A 21,120-nucleotide genomic window follows, 5' to 3' on the forward strand; every position below is an offset into this window, starting at 1 on the left:
TATATATTTAAGAACAAAATAGATATATATATATATAAATATATATAAATAACTGAAAATAATAATCAGTTTATATAAGAAGGACTTCTAAATATTTATAAATCTCATGGAATAATAAATATTCACTCGATTAAGCTTATTTTCCCGGTTAATCTGGGCTATTTAAGTTATCTTAAGCCGATCAATAAATTTCTTTATTGACAAATCTGAGTTTCAGATAAACTTAATAACTTGATCGGGAGAATATCCGTATCATTGAGACTTCATTATAATTCTCAACTGTTCTTTACATAAACCATTATTTCATAAATTCCAACATTCCTAAATCCAAGCGAAGTTTAGTGAATCTTTCGGAATTTAATGGTTTTGTAAATATGTCAGCGAGATTGATCTCAGTATCAATATGAATTATTTTTATATCACCTTTATTGACATGATCACATAAAAAATGATGTCTCATATCTATATGTTTAGATCTAGAATGTAATACAGGATTCTTGCTAAGATCAATAGCACTCGTATTATCACATAAGATTGAGATAACATCAAATTTTATATTATAGTCATCTAGTGTTTGCTTCATCCACAGTATTTGTGCACAACACTTTGCAGCTGCTATATACTCAGCCTCGGTTGTTGAGATGGACACAAAATTTTGTTTCTTTGAAAACCAAGAAACTAAATATCCACCGAGAAACTGACAAGTACCACTAGTACTTTTTCTGTCAAATAAATGCCCGGCATAGTCCGAATTAGAAAAATATACTAAGTGAAATGGTATTCCTTTTGGATACCAAAGACCAACATCAGTGGTTCCTTTAAGATATCTCAATATCCTTTTTACCGCGGATAAATGAGATTCTTTCGGTGCTACTTAAAACCTAGCACACTTACAAACACTATATTGAATATCGTGATGACTTGCAGTTATATAGAGTAAGCTACCGATCGTTCCTCGATATTTCTTTGTGTCTACAGGAATTCTTTTGGATCTTCCGTTAATTTATCGGATGTAGACATAGGAGTAGAGATGGGTTTGGCATTATCTATTTCGAATTTTTTCAACATCTCTTTACAATACTTGGATTGAGAGATATGGATGCCTTCATCAGATTGCCTTATTTGCAATCCCAAAAAGAAGTTTAATTCTCCCATCATACTCATCTAGAATTCTTTACTCATATTTTCATAGAATTCTTTACATAGTGCATCATTCGTTGATCCAAAAATGATGTCATCTACGTATATTTGTACGAACAATATATCATCTATTTCTTGCCTCGTAAATAAGGTTTTATCGGCCGTTCCCATCTTAAATTTATTGTCTAGTAGGAACTTGCTCAACCTTTCGTACCATGCTCTTGGGGCTTGTTTTAAGCCATATAGAGCTTTATATAATTTATAGACATAATCGAGATGTGTTGCATCTTCAAACCCGGGAGGTTGTTTCACATATACTTCCTTTTCCAAGATCCCGGTTTAAGAATGCATATTTCACATCCATTTGATAGAATTTGAAATTTTTATGGCAAGCATAAGCCAATAGCATTCGAATTGATTCAATTCTTGCTACCGGTGCATATGTTTCATCAAAGTCTATACCTTCCATTTGGGTATATCCTTGTGCAACTAATCTTGCTTTATTTCGAACTGCCATTCCATTTTCATTTAATTTATTTCAGAATACCCATTTTGTGCCAATTATGGAAGTATCATGAGGCTTAGGGACAAGTTCCCACACTTTACTACGAGTAAATTGGAGCAATTCATCTTGCATAGCAGAAATCTAATCCTCGTATAATAAAGCCTCTTTCGCGATCTTAGGTTCTATTTGAGATAGAAAACTAAGATGATTCACAACGTTTTGAACTTGTGACCGCGTTTGAACTCCCTTCCTTAAGTCTCCAAGTATATTATCTAATGGATGACTTTTTATAGTAGGAATTGCTTGAGAAAGTTCATCTTCCTTTTCGTCCAATTCTAATGGATTTTTATGTACAGGAGTCCCGAGATCCATATTTTCGAATTGTCGAATTACCTTTTCAATATCATCTTGTTCATCATTTTCTTGGTCAACAAGATATTTATATTTCGCCGGTGGTTTACTTTTATCAAAAACAACATTCATAGATTCTTCCACCACAAGCGATTTGAGGTTAAGCACTCGATAAGCTTTACTATTGTTCGAGTATCCAAGAAATATACCTTCGTTTGATTTAGGATCAAACTTTGTAAGGTACTCTTTTGAATTTAATATGAAGCACTTACTTCCGAATACTCGAAAGTAGCTTAGTTTCGGAGTTTTGCCAAAATATAACTCATAAGGAGTCTTTTATTTTATAGGTCATAGCAAAACCCGATTAAGAATATGGCAAGTGGTTGACATAGCCTCGGCCCAAAAATATTTAGGTCGACGATATTCATTTAGCATTATGCTAGCCATTTCTTGGAGTGTTCTATTTTTCCGTTCAACTACTCCGTTGGATTGAGGAGTGTATGGAGCGGAAAAATTATTTGTGATGCCATGTTCATAACAAAAGTTGGTGAAACTTGAATTCTCAAATTCTTTACCATGACCAGTCCTTATATAGACTATGGTTTATTTTGTTGATTTTGAATCCTTTTACATAAAGATGAGAATGATTCAAAATCATCACTTTTGGCTTTGAGAAATTCAGTCCATCTGAATCGTGAATAATCATCCACAACTACCAACGTATATGAGCAACCTCCGAGACTTTGTATTGGAACCATACCAATAAGATCCATATGTAGTAGCTCGAGAGGTCTCGAGGTAGATACCATAAACTTTGCTTTGTGAGAAGCTCTAATTTGTTTACCAACTTCGCAAGCTTCACAAGTATGATCTTTATGATAGTTTAGTTTTGGTATACCTCAGACATGGTCTTTAGTTATATTCTTTATCAACTTCATGTTGGCATGTCCTAATCTTCGATGCCATATACATGGATTATCATTTATAGTGATTAGGCACACGTTCACTTGCTTGCTCATGTAACATGTATACACATTTTTATTTCTAGGGCAAGTGAGAACCAACTTTCCAAATTTATCTAATATAGAACAATGAGTAGTGTAGAAAATTACCTTGTAATCATTGTCGCATAATTGACTAATTGAGAGAAGATTGTACCTTAACCCGGTGACCAATTGAACGTCAGAAATTTTAACTTTACCATTTCCGATATCTCCGATGCCGACAATGTTTTCTTTACTACTATCACCAAATGTTACACTCCCCGCGGTAACTTTTTTAATTTTGTTCTAGAGTGACTTATTACCGGTCATATGTCTTGAACATCCACTATCTAGGTACCATATGTCTTGTTTTACGGCAAGACAAACCTACATACATGATTACTTAAATTTATAGGTACCCCTTTGTCTTGAGGGTCCTGGGGTTAGTACATCATATATAACATTTGATTTATGAAAGATTCTAGGCATGGTATAATCATCATTAGACATATAAATATTTCTAGATGCATAAGGCCTAGTTTGAGGTTGATAATACCTAGAGCTGTCATGAAATCTTGATGGAGCATGATAAACATTATATATATTATTAGCATGGTAAGTAGCATAAGCATTTCTACTAAGAGGTTGTTGTCTTCTAAATGCATTACCATTTACATGATATTGTGTGTTTCTATTTTGAAACATAGTTGGTTGATGAGACCATTGTTGTCTTGGATTCTTATATACCATATTTTTATGAGGCACACGTTTATCATCTTTCTTGTATGATTCCTTGCAAATCCATACATGCTTCCCCTTAATTTCACCATTCTTGAATTTGCAATATTGAATGGTATGTCCCATTTTATTGCAATAAGAACATTTATAAGATGGTGATTCGGGTAAAGTCTTTCTTGGTGATACAAATCTCCGAGTATTTTTTTAGGAGGAGAATTCTTATTATATCCCAAACCTTCATGATTATATGAGGTTTTTGTATGCACCATTTGATTCAACATCTTATTGCCTTTTGTAAACCTTTGAATGACTTCTTCAATATTTTCATTTTCTTTCTTTAATGCATCAATCTTGTTGTTAAGGATTCTTTCTTGATCCTTAACTTGAGCTATGAGTTTATAATTTTCTTCTTTTATCCTTAGAGCTTCACCTTTAAGCTCATGGGTTTCTAATAGCTCATTTTCTTTATCAAGATTGTTTTTATAAGATGTTTCTATATCTTGAACATTTGATTCATTTAGAATCTTTAAGTTCAATAGATCAACGTAAAGTTTACAAATATTATCATTCAATTGTATCTTTTCACGTTCCATCTCTTCATCTTTGAGAATTAATGATATATTCTCTGTTTAAAGATTGAGTATGTTTTCTTGAAGTTTAGTTACCTTAATCTTGATGATATGGTTTTGATCTTTTAGAGATGTAATCTCATTCTCATCTTGGACTTTCGAGTCCATCATCCGAGTATATTCTTTATTTTGAGTATGATGAATTTCCTCAATTTTCATCTTCTCGGACCATAACAAGTGAAACCTTTGTTCAACATCTTTATATTTATTCTTATAACTTACTACAAGTTCAATTAAATCATGCTTATTCATATCTACAAGAGATAAATTAGATTTATCTAATAAAGATTTAATTGAGACATAGTTAGATGTTACCTCTTGATTTGAAGAGGAGATTTTCATTGAGGCAGTTTCATCTCCGAGAGCCATTAAGCATAGATTGACCACTTCTTCACTAGCTTCCGGAGCTTCTTCATCTTCACTTAGATCCCAACCATTCTCGGCCATGAGACTTCGTCCCTTTGAAATTTTAGGGCATTCTCTTTTATAATGACCAGGTTGTTTACACTCGAAACACACATCTTGTGTTTCCTCTGGAGATGGATCTTTAGGTTTTGGAGGAGTGTAGACAGGATGGTTTGTAGAGGCATTGGCATTGCTATAGGTATTTATATTTTGATTACCTTTTCCTTTATTGTAGCTCGTTGACGAATAATTACTCTTATAGTTGGAAGAATAATTTTGAGAGTAATTTGGCCTTCCGTTAGAGTTAAAAACTCTTTGTTGATTATTTGATTTTAGTAAGCCTTTTCCGTATCTTTGAGCTTTTCTTTGAAGCACACGACGAAGTTGTCTCGTGAGTAGAACAATTTCACTCTCATCGAGATTTTGGAGTTCCTCATTTAACTCCTCGTCGTTTTCATCTTTATCAATTAATATGGCCTTTAGAGACATATTTTTCTTTTTATCCTCCACTTTTGGAGCAACCTTTTCCGGAATATTATCTTCTTCGTAAGCACGAAGATTTCCGAATAGGTTATCAATCTTATACTCATTTAAGTTGTGCATCTCTTTAATAGTAGTGACTTTAACCTTCCAACTAGGAGGTAGAGATTTAATCACTCTTCAATTCTTTTCATTTTGAATATAATTCTTTCCGAGTTGAGATAACTCATCGATAATACAAGTAAATCTTGTTTCCATATCGATGATATTTTCTCCTTCTTGGAGTTTAAAGTTCTCGTATTCTTGGATTAATATATCCAACCGAGAATCTTTTATATCAGTAATTCCTTCATAGGTTACCACTAATTTGTTCCACATTTCTTGTACCGACTAGCAATTATTTACTCTTTTATATTCTTTTTCTGCAAGTGCAATTGTGAGAACCATTTCCGCCTTTGCGGCTATATTCATTGTGGCTTCTTCCTCTAAGTTGTATTCACTAACCTTCTTTTCAATAATGATGTCATCGATAGTTTTGGTAGGAATGCGAACACCGTCTTCAATAGCCATCCAAACTTTGACTCCTTGAGATCTAGCATAAATGTGAAACCTCGTTTTCCATGTTACAAAGTTGGTGCCATCAAATAGAGGAGGTCGTGAGCTACAAAGACCTTCACCACATCCAACGGGATTAATGTACGCCATTCCGGATCACTTTTTGTTGTGCCTGTAAATATGCAAATCACTTAACAAATACGTTAAAAAGCACCGCTCTGATACCAATCGTAAGGTCCCGTAAGAGGGCTATTTTAAGCTAGAAGGGGGTTGAATTGCTTAATTACCAATTTAAAAATTGTTGTGGCATTTTAAAAATATTTTATCCCTTTTTAAAACTTTACCGAGTGGTCATCCAGTTTATATGTGCTGAAAATAAAGTGCAAGGAAAGAAAATACCACACGGTGATTTTATCCTGGTTCGCGATGGCGCAAATTCTAATAAATTCGCTCACCCCTACTACAGTCCCCGAGCTCCTCTCCCGGACTCGGGATTTTCCCTTATAATAAACTCGCTCCTTTAGTAGGCGGAGAAGCCTTTACACCCTTTACAAGTATTTGTCTTGGTGCGTAACACAAGGGTCACCACCTCAAAATAAATGTATTACCTGCACAACTTATCTTAGACAATAACTCCCCGCTATTTCTTCAAAGTTGTTGTAGAGCCTTTGTGTAGACTTGGCTTCCTTAGCTTTTGCCGGTCTTGGATCTTAATGATCCGGTCTTGGGTCTTTCCTCTTCTTCACGGTGCGAAGACTACTAACTCTCCGTTAGTACGTCTAGGACTTGTGTCTTAGAACGAGAATCACCTCACGTCACTTCACCTCACTACAAAACTAATAAGACAATCCATGAAACAAAACAAGTAGGAAAAGATTTATTTTAAACTAGTATGTTACTGTACTAGCCCACAAGTAGTATAATATCCAAATAAGAATATTAAAACTAATTAGTTATACTTGACTTAGAATAATACAAGATGGTCAAGTATATTTATAATTACTCCTTTATAGATTTAATAAAGTGGTGGAATAATATGAGAAGTCCCTTTTTATATTAAGCGCTTATGGCTTATGACTTCTTGAGTATTCTTCTTCTTTCGATTAAGTATTTATGGATTGAAGAATACTTTACTTACAACCTCGGAGTTGTAATTTTACCTTTAAGTATATCAACTTAAGGTTTTAAGGTATACTTGTATATTGACGATTATAAGGTCAAAGTATACTCTTTTTACTTCAAGCAAATTTATAAGATTTATGAGTCTTAGCCAAGATCGAATTAAATAAGTGCAAGTAATTGGCTTATGATTGTGCTTTCGAAGTTTGGACGAATAATTACGAGTATTTTATAGATATCATAGTATAACCCCACGGAACACTGAAAGATGTTAGAAGAGGCTTATACGATATGACTCGTAATTGTTTATATACACGATATGTGTTAGCCAAGATCCAATTAAATAGCGTAAATTAATTGGCTAACTCGTGGATTTGATTCGTCCTTAATTTTAACGGATGATTACGAAGTGTTTATATATCGAGTTATGATCCCCCGGAACACTAAAGATGTTAGAAGGGATTAAAACTTTGCTTCATAATAATTTATGTGCACGAAATGGTTAGCCAAAATCCAATTAAAAAAAGTGCAAGTAATTGGCTAGCTCGTGAACTTAATCTGTTTTGATATTTGACAAATTACGAAGTGTTTATAAATCGAGTTATAATCCCCCGGAACACTAGAGATGTTAGAAGGGATTAAAACTTTACTTCATAATATTTTATGTGCACGAATAATGTTAGCCAAGATCCAATAATAAAAATAATTGGCTAACTCGTGAACTTGGGTCAAATATAATCTCCCCTTTGGAGATAAAGTACTTTTGTTTATAGATCTTCTTTTTGAGATGATTTATGTGAAGATCAAGTACTTATTCGAATTCCGAGTTTGAATCTTAGTTCTCTTGAGAAATTTGTTTTTAAGAGATCTTGTATTAGAGCTTAAGATGAAGTAGAGAAATTAAGTACAAAGCTCAAATAAAAAGAACTCAAATAAGAAGCTAAAACTAACCACTTTTGAAAAACGGTCGGAAAAGTTCGCTGAAAAAATTCGCCGGAGGTTCGGCCGGATTTTGGCACTTTGGTCAAACTTGGGCAGCCCTTCGGAGGCCGGGAAGTGGTAGTGGATGAGCTCACTTGGTTGGATAAAGCTTGGTTGGTTGAAGCTAAGCTTGGGTTTCAAAAACCTTGTATATATGTAAGTATATAGAAGAGAGAGAAGGTTTTTGAGATGGAGTGTGTGTATAGAATTTGAAAGAGATGAAGATAAACACTTCTTGAAAAAATCCCAGCAACTTTGTGGCTCTTTATATTGAAGAAAATGGGTTGGGGTGGGGGTTTATTTACAGGAGGAGTTGGGTGGATTAAATGGTTGAGATTTGAGAATGAATGAATGGTTAATGGAGTGTATCACATGGATTGATGACATGGAAAGTAGGTTGTGTTTTTTTGCAAATGGGAAGGAAGCACAAGCTAGTATTCATTCAAATCTCAGCTGATATATATATATATATATATATATATATATATATATATTTTTGTTTTCCTTTAATCATTGTTTAATCACTTTAATTAAGGATTAAACACCATTATATGACCACCTTAAAAACTCCTAAATAAATACCATAACAAATAAGATAAATACTTAAATAATGTAAAATAATTTCCTGCAAGTTTTGGTCAACTTTAGTCAATGATAACTAGGTCAAACGTGGTCAACTGTGGGACCAACTGCCTCGATTTTTGTGCCCGGACAAAAATTCTCTGAATGCTACGAAAGTTTTACCATACTTAGAAAATACCATTTAAATGATCCATAACAAATTTCAAGTCATTCTAGCATGTGTAAGTATTTTATCTAAAAATGAAACTGTTCTGTCCCTTTCTTCCGAATAAAAATATCGTTGGTCTTGAAATAAAGGAGATGGATCTTTTGACCAAAGTTTTGAATTGTATAAATACTTAAAATATATTTCCTAATATATAAAATATATTTGGATGATAGGAAATGTGTTTGAGTATTTTTGAATAATTTTCTCCGAAAAATGCTGATTTTACGAAACGGGAAAAAATTACTGTAAGTATTCATAAATGAGTTGCAGAACTGGATATTAATATTCCAACCTTGAATATTAATAATTTTTGAATAAAAATTCTTTTAATATATGTAGAAATATATATTTTGGAGTGAAGAGTTAAATATTTTTTATATAGCATGAGACCTCTAAAGAATATTTCTGCAATATTCCTTATTCGAGCTTGTTGCTATATTCCTGTTGCAACACAGATCTAAGAAATATCATATCTTGATGTTTCTTCTTTGATTATATTGCTTTAGAGATATATTCCATAAATATATAGTTTTGATATTTTGCAAAAATGGAATATCTCTTTTATCTATTTAAAAGACATGATTTTGCTAGTTTGACTTTTTGAGTCTGATTTGGATCAATTAAATTCATGTCCTAATGGAGAGGATCTACGTATTCTTAATTTTATATTTAATCGTACTTATACCAAAATAAATAATATATCGAAGATATCCTTTCACAAGGGTTCAAGGGTTCTAAGGATTGGTCTTCTGTTAAACAAGGAATAAGGGTTGGTATGTCAAGCAATTCAATATCAGAAATCAGTATGTGGTAGATATGTATTTGTGGAGTAGTATCGTATGTGTCTGGCTCGTATCTGAGAATTCAACAATCAATGATTTATGAAGAATAAGGCTTATGGCTCAAAATCAATAAGAATCAGGGTTCAACGGTGAATAGTTTAAAGCGCTTGCAATATAAAACAGGAGTTATTTTGAATAATAGCAACATGTTATGAGAAAGTTCAAAAATATTTGCAATATATCTTGAAGAAGGTTCATAAGTACTTTCCTTATCACAAATGATTCCAACTTTACTTGTACTCATCTAACCATTTTACTCATCAATCACTTTCTTTTTTTTTCTATGCCTTGCTTTTGTTCATCAATCACTTTTCTTCTCTTTCTACGCTTCGATTCTATTTATGGATCACTGACTTTCTTTTTCTATACCTCGCTTACTCTGCTAGGCATCACAAGTATCTATCAATACTCAATCTCATAACAATCTAATCGGCATATAGATGTCATAAACTTTTATCTACCCTTCGTTTTACCCAAATCCGATTTACGGATTGAAAGTTATGACTAAAACAGTCAAAACAGTAACCACAAAGGCATATAACACATCAATCAGATAACACATAGCACATAGCACACAAGATATTCGATCAAAATAATTTTTCAAAGAAGATTCGGGGTCAAAATGATTTTCCAGGTATTTAATACGAATTTATGAACATTTTTCGGAATTAAAACGGGACTCCGAATCATTTTATAATTAAATAACAGGGTTCGAATACTCGAATCTGACTTAAAAATAATTTTATAATAATTATCGAGTCTTGAAAATGATTTTAAATAATATTTTAAAGCTCGAAACTATTTTTCGGAATTTTTAAATTAAAAATAAATAATTAAATCTAATTATTAAATCAATTAAAATTAATCAATAATTAATTAAATTAATTAATTAATAATAAATTAATCAATTAATTAAAATAATTAAAAACTACTTAAAATTAATTAATAAAATAAATCAGATTTATTTTTGAATAAATGAATAATTAAAATAATTTTCTGGATTTAAAATAAATAAATAAACATTTGATGAAATTAAAATAAAAGGAAATACTATTTTTGAAAAAAAATAAAACATAAATCATGTTTTTATAAGATTTTAAAACATGAATACTATATTTTTAAATCAGGAAAACCATAGGGGCAAAACTGCACTTTGGTCACCTTCTCCGGCTTAGCCGCCGTTCGCCGGCCGATCACCATAAACGGCGACCGCCGAGCTTTTCCGGCGAGCCGAAATCAGTCCAGAATTCAACCAAAACACAGGTGTATGATCTATGCAATCCCAGAAACACATATGTAGTAACGAATCGGCCAAACAATCGATGAATCGAACGGAAAATCCGTTTAAACTTTCCGCCGCCACTTCTATCCTTTTTCCGATCATCACCTTTCCGGTATCGTTTGTTAATCTGGTATATACCAATCAGTTCTTTGTTCGACGATCTACAAAATGGTAACATCAATTTTAAATAATAACCCTTAACCCAGAAAAATCTAAATTTCAATTTAGAACATTCATATCAAGAACCCTAATTTCATTTCTGAGAATCAAACACCCTTTCCTATATGTTATTGAACTCCAAATTTGAAGTATAATATACCAAAATGACTAGAAAAAGATTATCTACACGATGAAATCATCAAATCATATCAACAACATCAAGAACAAATTTTCATAATTTAATCTTTAATAAATTTGAAATAAAACAAATAAATAAGAAATTAACCTAGATTTTTGCACCAAAAATGATGGTTGATTCAGAAAGGTCTTTTCGAGAGCTTCGATTTGATATATTGCACGCTTGAATCGGAGTTCGATAACGCCTTCATTTTTAGGTTTGATTATCCAGAACGTGACATGAATTCGACGTTTTCTCTGTATTTTACGGGATTTTACTGACTGATTATGATTATACGAATAAAATGAAATAATAAAATGGCTATATATTTATGAAATATTGGTTCGTGTTGGATCATTTTGGATCAATAAATTAGTTACTTAGCTGCTAAGTAACTGCAAAAATGATCCGATTTGATACCCGTATTGGATAATTATTTAAATCGGGCTTCTTATAAAACACTTTATACGAAAATAATGTAATAATATCCCGTCTTTTGAGAATACGGGTTTTGTTGATTCACCGAAATAATTATCGTATAGAAAATCTTGCGCCGGGACGTGCACAGGTCAAACCGTAATCCGGATCGAAAAAGTCAAAACACGGTGAATGTCCGGAATTACCAGATTAGGTTAGGAAGGAGTTTTCGGAAGAGTTTCGGGTTGTAAAAACGTAAAAACGGTTAAAGTTGGACGATTCCCGGCTTTATAAAATAATTTTGTAATTATTCAGAAAATAACTAATAAATTCATAAATCAATATAAAATCATATAACAGTCCAAAAATTACTAGAAAAATATCACAATTATCTATATTTTAATCTGAGCATAATAAAATTAACACACTTTTACTTTACCACATATCAACATCCACATAACAACACCAATCGTCAAATAATTCACCAAAAATTACATAATAATCACATAATAATCATTTATCGATTACAATAGTTACATGCTATGTCCCAGATATTACACTTGTGCTATGTCGAATCTTCAATCTTAGCTATATACATATATGAGCATCTTCATGAATTACCAAATCACACATCATTATAAGAAGTGACTGCGATTTTTAAATTTATAGCATGTGAAGATAACATTTTTATATATATCAATATATATATATATATATATTCTATTGCGACCAAATTCTGAGAATTAGAGTAAACAATTTGCTAGTACAAAAATAAATTCAAATCTTTTTTGAATAAGTTTGTGCATACCGAATAAAAATATATTTGTGTACCTTGAGGATTCTTATACTTTCATATTGGGCTTGCATTATTGGCTGCCAATAAAATTATTAACTATATGGAGATATGTATAGCATGATAAAAAATATCTAGTTTTAATATTGTTATAAGAGAAAATTGATTATAACATCCCAAAAATATCGTGCTCAAATAACTGAATCACCCTCAATTTTCAGGTGAAATGTGGCAGCTACAGCTGCAGAACAGAGGTAAAACTACAGAAGTGAAGATGGAATTGTGTATAAAATATGAGCTGAATTGGCAAAGAATCGAGTAGAAATGACTGAGAAAAGCCTTCTATATCCGGCCAAATGTACTCGAAAAATAACCACAATGGCTACACGTGCCAATTCCCATAAAAAGTGAATATTTGAACCCTTTGCCAAGTGCCTACATACTCTATATATAGCGATCAAGCTCAATATAATTCTCTAGGGTTTGACTCCATGTCTTAGAAGATAATCCACGTTTTCGATATGCCAAAACAAATTCCCTCAGTTCATCCGATTCTAGAAAAAGCCCTTTCTCAAGAGAGAAAGCTCCCGGTATCCTAGCTCGGCTACCGTATGGCCATGTGTTTGTAAACATAGTCAAGGTTCTAGAGAGATATGACCTTTCCCCTTTCTAGCTTACACCAAACTCCTACCGTTTGGCCGTGTGTATGTATATCTTACGCTACACCGAGTTCAATGTCAAACCCACTGTCGAATAACTGGGATACTTGTATCAGCTTAAGCCATCAGGAAAGAACTCAGTTAGGTATTAACTTACAGGTTGGGGAATCCATGAAGGTAAGCGTATTGGGGGAAACAAGGAAGGTATGTCCGGGTGGCAAAAGCACTTTGTTTATTGCTATGGTTGTCCTTCTGATATAAAAGACTTCAATTTGAAACCGTTTGAGTATTGAGGGGGGGACACACAAATATAGAACCAAATAAATAATACAAATTACACACAAACAATATATGACGCGGGAAAAACCCACGTCCCAACTTGTATTATTAATCCAAACAATTATCAATAATATAATCAATCTCACCAAATGGTAGTCACTCACGCGATACTTAAGTCAAACAATACTCTAGCACACATCAAAACAATAACATGACTATGTATATATAGTCATCACAAACTTAGCCAACAAGACATACCAAATCTGATTATAATAATAATTGTCTACCTATGCAATTATTACCCAATCCCATTATGGTAATAACTGTCAACATATACAATTATGAAATAATCCCATTATGATATTAATTGTCAACACATACAATTATTACCCATTCCAATTATGTCTTGTATCACCAAGCCTATATCACATATTGGGTTTAACCCCAACAATCCTCCCCTTTAACCCAATATGGTTTCATGCACAACCGAATTAACGGTCACCATCAAGCCATCGACGTCGATTCGTCAATGCCTCCCCTCGAACAATAACCCTTCCCTCTAGAACAAAAAGATTTCTCTTATCTTTTCGACCTTTGAGTATCTCTAAATCCCCTTTAGTGACTTCCAACATACTGTTCTTCATCATAACAGTATATCCCAAATTAACTAATTTGCCCAATGAAATTAGATTTCGATTTAACTCCGATATTTATCTTACTTGAGTTAACTTCTGAACACGACCATTGTGACGTTTCATTGTTATCTCACCATTTCCAGCAACCTTTACCCTTTTACCGTTCGGTAAAGTTATCATATTTCTCTGATACTTTTTGTAGGACGAGAACCACTCCCTTCTCTTCTTGAACCAAAAGAACATCTTCATCGGCTTCTACCAACGAAACACTACCCCCTCCTCAATTTTTCTTCAACTCTCTCAAGTCTTCTCTTACCTTTGACACATAAATTGTATATGACCCAATTCCTCACAAGAAAAACACTTGATATTAGGGTTTTGTTTCTTAACATACTTCTTTTCCGTGTCACGTGCACGTACCACGAATGTATTTCAATTAGATGTGTCACTCGATTCTTGTTTCATCAATCTTTCGGCCTATAGAAGAACAATAATAGTCTCATCCAAATATAACTTTGTTTTTCCAACCAATAAAGAAGTCATCACAATATTATACTTCTTCGGTAGAGACACTAGTAGAAGAACAATTTTGTCCTCATCCTTCAATTTTTCATCCAAATTATTCAGCTGGTTGATTAAGCCATTAAAATGATTCAGATGATCTCTTAAATCTCCGTCTTCTTCCATCTTGAGCCCAAACAAATCTTTCTTGAGAAACAACTTGTTAGCCAAATACTTTGAGTGATAAATCTTCATTAACTTCTCCCACAAATTCTTGGGATTATCATCTTCAAGAACATCAAACTTGATTTTCGGTGCAAGGGCCAACCGGATCATTGATGCTGCACGTAACTTCATGTCTCCCCACTTTGTATCATCAACTTCAGTAAGCTTCTTCTCTCCGAGAGTCGCATATAACCCTCGTTGAATTAACAGATCTTTCATCGTGCTTTGCCACAAGGTAAAATTATTTCTTCCATTAAACAATTCAATCTCAAATCCCCCAACCTTCTCCATCATGAACATTGGCTCTTGATACCACTTGTTGGGGGAATACACACATATATAGAACCAAACAAATAATGCAAAATACACACACAATATGTGATGCGGAAAAACCCACGTACCAACTTGTATTATTAATCTAAACAATTATCAATAATACAATCAATCTCACCAAACGGTATTCACTCACGTAATACTTAAGTCAAACAATACTCAAGTATATATCAAAATAATAACATGACTATGTATATATAGTCATCACAAACTTAGCCAATAATACATACATAATCTGATTATAATAATAATTGTCTTCCCATACAATTATTACCCAATCCCATTATGATAATAATTGTCAACACATACAATTACTACACAATCCCATTATGATAATAATTGTCAACACATACAATTATTATCCATTCCAATTATGTCTTGTATCACCAAGCTCATATCACATATGATATTAGATTTAACCCTAAAAGTAAGTCACAATAAACTTAATCCCCTCTTTGAACTCCAGATCACATTTCTAGCTCATTTTCTTTTACCTGATTTCCAATTGTCATCCATATGTGTAGATATTCATGCCATAACACCCCTCAAAGGTGATCCGTTGAAGCGTGCCAAGCGTGCTCTTTCACTTTCAACTTATGTAGGGGATGGCACGAGTTTGTTAACAGATGTTAATTTGAAAACATGTAAACTTGTTTCGAAAGGAGGTGCAGTAGGTGAAGCTGGTACCTCTCAAATTATAGGTCCTTATTTGCACATGTTGTTGTTTTTTGTACATATGTTGCATTTCTTTTGCCATTCTTAATTATCACCATGCACCTTTACTAATTCTGTATACTTTTTGTTCCATCTTTGTTTTGCAAAAAATGGCTTCAGGTATACCTTTCAGCATCAAGCTAGCCATTAAGTTTGAGGATCTTTGTCAAGATGAAGATACCAAAAGACCGATTCAGGCGACCCCTATTTTCAGGACCCCTCATTCCACTTCGGCCCAAGACCGATCCGGTTCCTTCTCCAAAAAAAGCTCTCCTTAGCAGCTCCTGAATCGACCAAAGCTTTATCCACCAAATCCGGGAAGAAACTCAGGAGTGGTGCTGCCCCTGACAAGACTGGGAAGGTCCAGATGTTGACTGAGATGTTGAAGAACCTGGTGCTTGAGGAGACAATTTCCCAATGGGATAAGATCAAGTTTGTTGAAGCCGCTCCTGCCATCACCCTAGTTAATGCTCAAATTTTATTCCTGCACTTGAAGAACGGGGAGCAGATCACTAAAGTTGCCCGTGTTGATCAAAGGTTGGTAGAGGATGTTCAACATCTGAAGACGACGCTTAAGGCTAGGGATGATGAGAGGAAGAGGGATGTGGAGACCCTGAAGAAGATTAGGAGCTCGGAATCGAAGCTCATTAAGGAGAGGGACCAACTCAACCATATCAACACCATGGACCAGAAGAAGGATGAAGCTACATCTGATCATGCCAGGAGGGGGCACGAGCTGGAGCTAAAGATGTTATAACTCGAAACTGCTGCTAGTAACTTTAAAGCCACTCTCTTTGATGCTTTAAAGGCGATGCATAAACCAGTTTGGCCAATAGTGCCAAAGACTTTATGAAGTCCACCATGGATGTATTGTCTGATCTTGATTGGTCCAAACTTGGTGAAGATTCCGCCAATGATGCTAAAATAATCAGGAAGGAGGAGGCCGAGGAAGCTAAGAAGATGAACCCAACTATACTTGTAGCTGCCATGATGGAAGATGTAGCACCCATTGTTGTTGATCAAGTCAAAGCACGCACAGATGAACCTCCTACTGATGAGCCCACCATTAACGTCATTACAGAAATGATAACTAATGCTGCAACCACTCCTTGATTCCCTTGGCATGGTTAAGTAACCTTTTTTCTTTAAATGAACTTTTGATTATGTTGTCTTTGAACTTAATGGTGTTTTGCACCAATACTTTAAGGTTTTTTCTGTATGCGGGTGTGGGCACCTCGCAATGCTACTTAATTTTCCCCTTCCCCGTTCCTGCTACTTTATTCTTCATATTTTGGTTTTATTTATATTGTGTTGCCATGCTAAAGTAGGTACTAGGTGCACTTAGCTTAAATGCACACAAGATCTACGGGGTGTAATCTGCAATCCAACTTGAACCTATTCACATAGAAACTAAGTCTTACCTCCCTAGCACTATGATTAATCATAGGTACAAAAAAGGGTTTAGACTTTGTGAGGTTCTACTAACTGAACCTTAATCTTATTTTAAACATAAGTCAGACCTTTCCTAATTACCCTCGTCATGGGAACTGAATTAGGTGCAAACCTTTACTTTTAACTTTTATAACCACCCCTGGTTATACTGGCCTTAAAAAAATTTAGGCTTAGGATTCTCAAAACCTCAGCTTCACTAGGTATTCATATCTTAATTTTCACATTAAATCAATCTTCAATCATGTTATAATTAACATAATTCCTTATTAAGATAATTAAAACCTTTCAATCCAACCAAAGCCTAAAACTATTGGTATTAAGTTTTAAGTACCAAGATTATTTTACTTAACCCTTTTAAATCCATTAACCGATTTAATAACTAATCATACTAAATTCTTACTCACACCTTCCTCAAAGATGAACTGCTTGGACATGAATCTTAAATTGCGAAATGAACACAGTTCAAGAATAAATAATTAATGTTGACTTTTAAACCCATCCAACATATAATTATCATGCGTTGATAATCTTAAGTTATTCATTAAAGTGCAAATCTTTACCTTAATATTTATTCATGTTTTCAAATCTAATTTACTTACCTCAGAAAAAACCGGGTAAAAGTATCATTAAGTAGTTCTCTTACTTTCATTTTATTCGATTTGAAGCAGTATTAACCAATAAAATCCTCTTCTACGAATTTCACAAGTTATGTTATAACAATATATCAGATATTTACTACTTACATCATACTTAAACTTTAAACATGCTCAAGTTTAAATAAATAATCACACCTCAAGTAGTTTACTAACATGCAGACCTTAACCTACCACTTCTACAACAATCCTTAACTTAGCCTTTATGCATTATTCGATCTTTTTATTAAACGTAAAAATTAATTAAGCAAATCCAAATCTCTCTTTTAATACCAACCAGTTTATATACTTTCCTAATTAAAAAGAGATTAAGAGTTAATCAATTGTTCGCAAATGAAGCTTCTTGCTTGAGGTATTACTACATGCTTATACCTCTAGCTGAAGCTATATTGTGAACCTATCATGTACATTAAATCTAAACTTGCTTACTCACTATTGCTCGCAAAGACCACTTAAAATGACCTAAAATGTCTTACCAACACAATTTAAAGTAATTATAAGGTTCTACTGTTATGACGAAAACACGCGCTAATATTCACGCAAGTATACGCGATCGCAAGTAATATAGAATTAATTCTAGTTCGTTCCCATAGAGACTGGTTTAGGTTAACTTTAATCAATGTACTTATGCAACAATGTTATGGTTATTATTCAATGCTAAGATGATCACAATTTAAGATTGTTTATAACTATAATTAACTAAGAGATTAAACTAAAGAATATTAACTAAGAGATTAAAAAGGGATTGATTACTATAGGACACAAACATGAGATTCTAACTTCATTGCTACTTCATTCAATAGCCTGGTTGTTCTTAACCTTAGCTTGCAATGATGATGACACTAATCAGATAACACGAAACTAGTAAACTCCAACTTTTATTGCACGAATACCCTACTACCAGACATCCACAAAAGAGATAGAAGCTGACTAGACACCAATTATATTGAGACCTTATATGTCTATAGAATTTGACAACATAATGGTTTAATGTGCAAGTTATCTATCGTGATTACATAGGGCAAGTAAGATAGTTTAAATTACCTACGAATCATGCATATCAAATACATGAACCTATGCTAGCATGGCAAGTTCTAAACCTCTATATTCACTTTCGCTTCAATAGAGATTAACACGCTATCTTATAAGTTCGCGACACTCATAAGACGAATAAGCACAACTAATACTATGGTATCATACAATCACCACACACTAAGGTATCGAACAAATTAGCTATAGAAATCCATAAGTAAATCCGCTAGAACCTCACGATAATGATTAACCCATAATCAGATTCATCATCAACGTGGGTTCCGATGAAAGCATGGTATAATAAACGTAGTCTTTATACTGAATAAATAATAAACCAAGTACGTTAAACAAGAGTATAGGTTCAACAAATAAGAAAACTAGCATCCAAGATTACAACTTAAAATAAAGAATCACAAGAATAAACAAGATCCTCTTCGCCTTGGTTGAATTGTGCTATACAGTCTTCTTACGTCTTCTCCTTAAGCACTGGTACGTCTTGTTGTCAAAAATGATCATAAGTTATCAATACATAGCAGCCCATGCAGATTAGAAGTCCAGAAAATCAGAATTTTAGTAGAAATAGGATTCCTAGAATCCCATGTTTATGTCATATATTATTCAACTCTCTTTACTCTCTTTAGTTAATGTTCTCTAGTATAAATTCTCAATAGTTAATCGTAGTATAATCAAAACCCAATTTGTTATTCGTCTTATCATTGAATATAATAGCCATATCATTGTTGCATAAGTGTATAAATCACAAAGTTAAACTAAACCTGTCCCTGTGGGAATGAACTAGAAATAATTCTATATTACTTGCGAACGCGTATACTTGTGTGAATCTTAGCGCGTATTTAGCGACTAACAAGTTTTTGGCGCCGCTGCCGGGGATACGGTGTTAACTTTTAGTTTATGTGTTTGTCATCAGTGATCGTTAAAGTTCATTGACTCAGAAATTGTTACTTACCTACTCTTTTTCTTTTTCGTGTTTCAGGTACTCTAGTGAGCGTGTATGCATACGCGTTCGGGGACTCGTAATAGAAATCTGGATCAAGCCGAGGAAGAAGCTGTAGTGATTCGAAGGGAAGTTTTTGAGGATGAAGAAAAAGTAGAAGAAGAAGAGAAAGTCGAGGAACCAGCTCTAGTAGTGATGGGAGATCAAGCAGAAAATCCTAAGGCTCTGATGGACTATTCTCAGCCTAAGATCGATGATATTCAGTCGAGCATCATCAGAACATCCATCTCGGCTAACACTTTTGAGATCAAGTCGAGCACGATTCAGATGATACCGAACTTAGTTAAGTTTGGGGGTTCTCCTACAGAAGACCCCAACATGCACATCAGGGATTTTATTGAGATCTGCGATACTTTCAAGTTCAATGGGGTGACTGAAGATGCTATCAAGCTGTGACTCTTCCCATTCTCTCTGAGGGATAAAGTAAAGTGCTGGTTACATTCTCTCTCACCAGGATCTATCACCAAATGGGAGGATCTTGCTCAAAAGTTTCTCACTAAATTCTTTCCTATGGCGAACACTGCTGCAATTAGGAATGCTCTTACTCAGTTTGCTCAGCAAACTGGAGAATCTCTGTGTGAGGCTTGGGATCGATATAAAGAGATGCTAAGGAAGTGCCCACACCATGACATGCCTGATCGGATGATTATAAACTATTTCTACAATGGTTTAGGCGCTCAGTCTAGACCTATACTTGATGCAGCGTCTAGTGGAGCCTTATGGCCAAAAGCTATAATGAAGCTTATGAGTTGATTGAGCTCATGGAAGCTAATGAATACCAGAATCCTACGCTAAGAATGTTGCAAAACAAGGTAGCAGGAATTCTGGAAGTGGATACAGCAACGGCTATAGCTGCTCAGCTTCAAGTTTTGACGATGAAAGTGGACTCTTTGGCGAATTATGGAGTTAATCAAATCTCTAGTGTTTGTGAGCTTTGTGCGGAGGCGCATGAAACTGAGTAGTGCACTATTTTTAGCGAATCAGCTCAATTTGTGAGCAACTTTCCGAGATCACATCAACAAGCTCAAACCACTTATCATCCAAATAACCGTAATCATCCTAACTTCAGCTGGAGTAATAATCAGAATGTGATGCAACAATCTTATCATCCATACATAGCTAAGCAGTATAACCCTCCTGGTTTTCAGCAACCGTAATATTCCCCTAAGCAACAACTTCAACTTCAGCAGCTACCGTAAGCTAATGAAAAATTTAAATTGGAGGAGTTAAGACTCATGTGCAAGAGCCAAGCTGTGTCTATCAAGACCTTGGAGA

General features: G+C 33.9%; 1 non-coding gene across 1 annotated transcript; it reads right to left on the minus strand.

The window, feature by feature from the left end:
* Positions 1-20,370: 20,370 nt before the first annotated feature.
* LOC141699409 (small nucleolar RNA R71) lies at positions 20,371-20,477 on the minus strand. The gene has a single exon (XR_012565875.1). It is a non-coding gene; the product is annotated as a small nucleolar RNA R71 (small nucleolar RNA).
* Between the last annotated feature and the right edge of the window lie 643 nt (positions 20,478-21,120).

Source organism: Apium graveolens, chromosome 11 (genome assembly GCF_009905375.1).
Source record: "Apium graveolens cultivar Ventura chromosome 11, ASM990537v1, whole genome shotgun sequence".
In the NCBI taxonomy this organism is placed as follows: Eukaryota; Viridiplantae; Streptophyta; class Magnoliopsida; order Apiales; family Apiaceae; genus Apium; species Apium graveolens.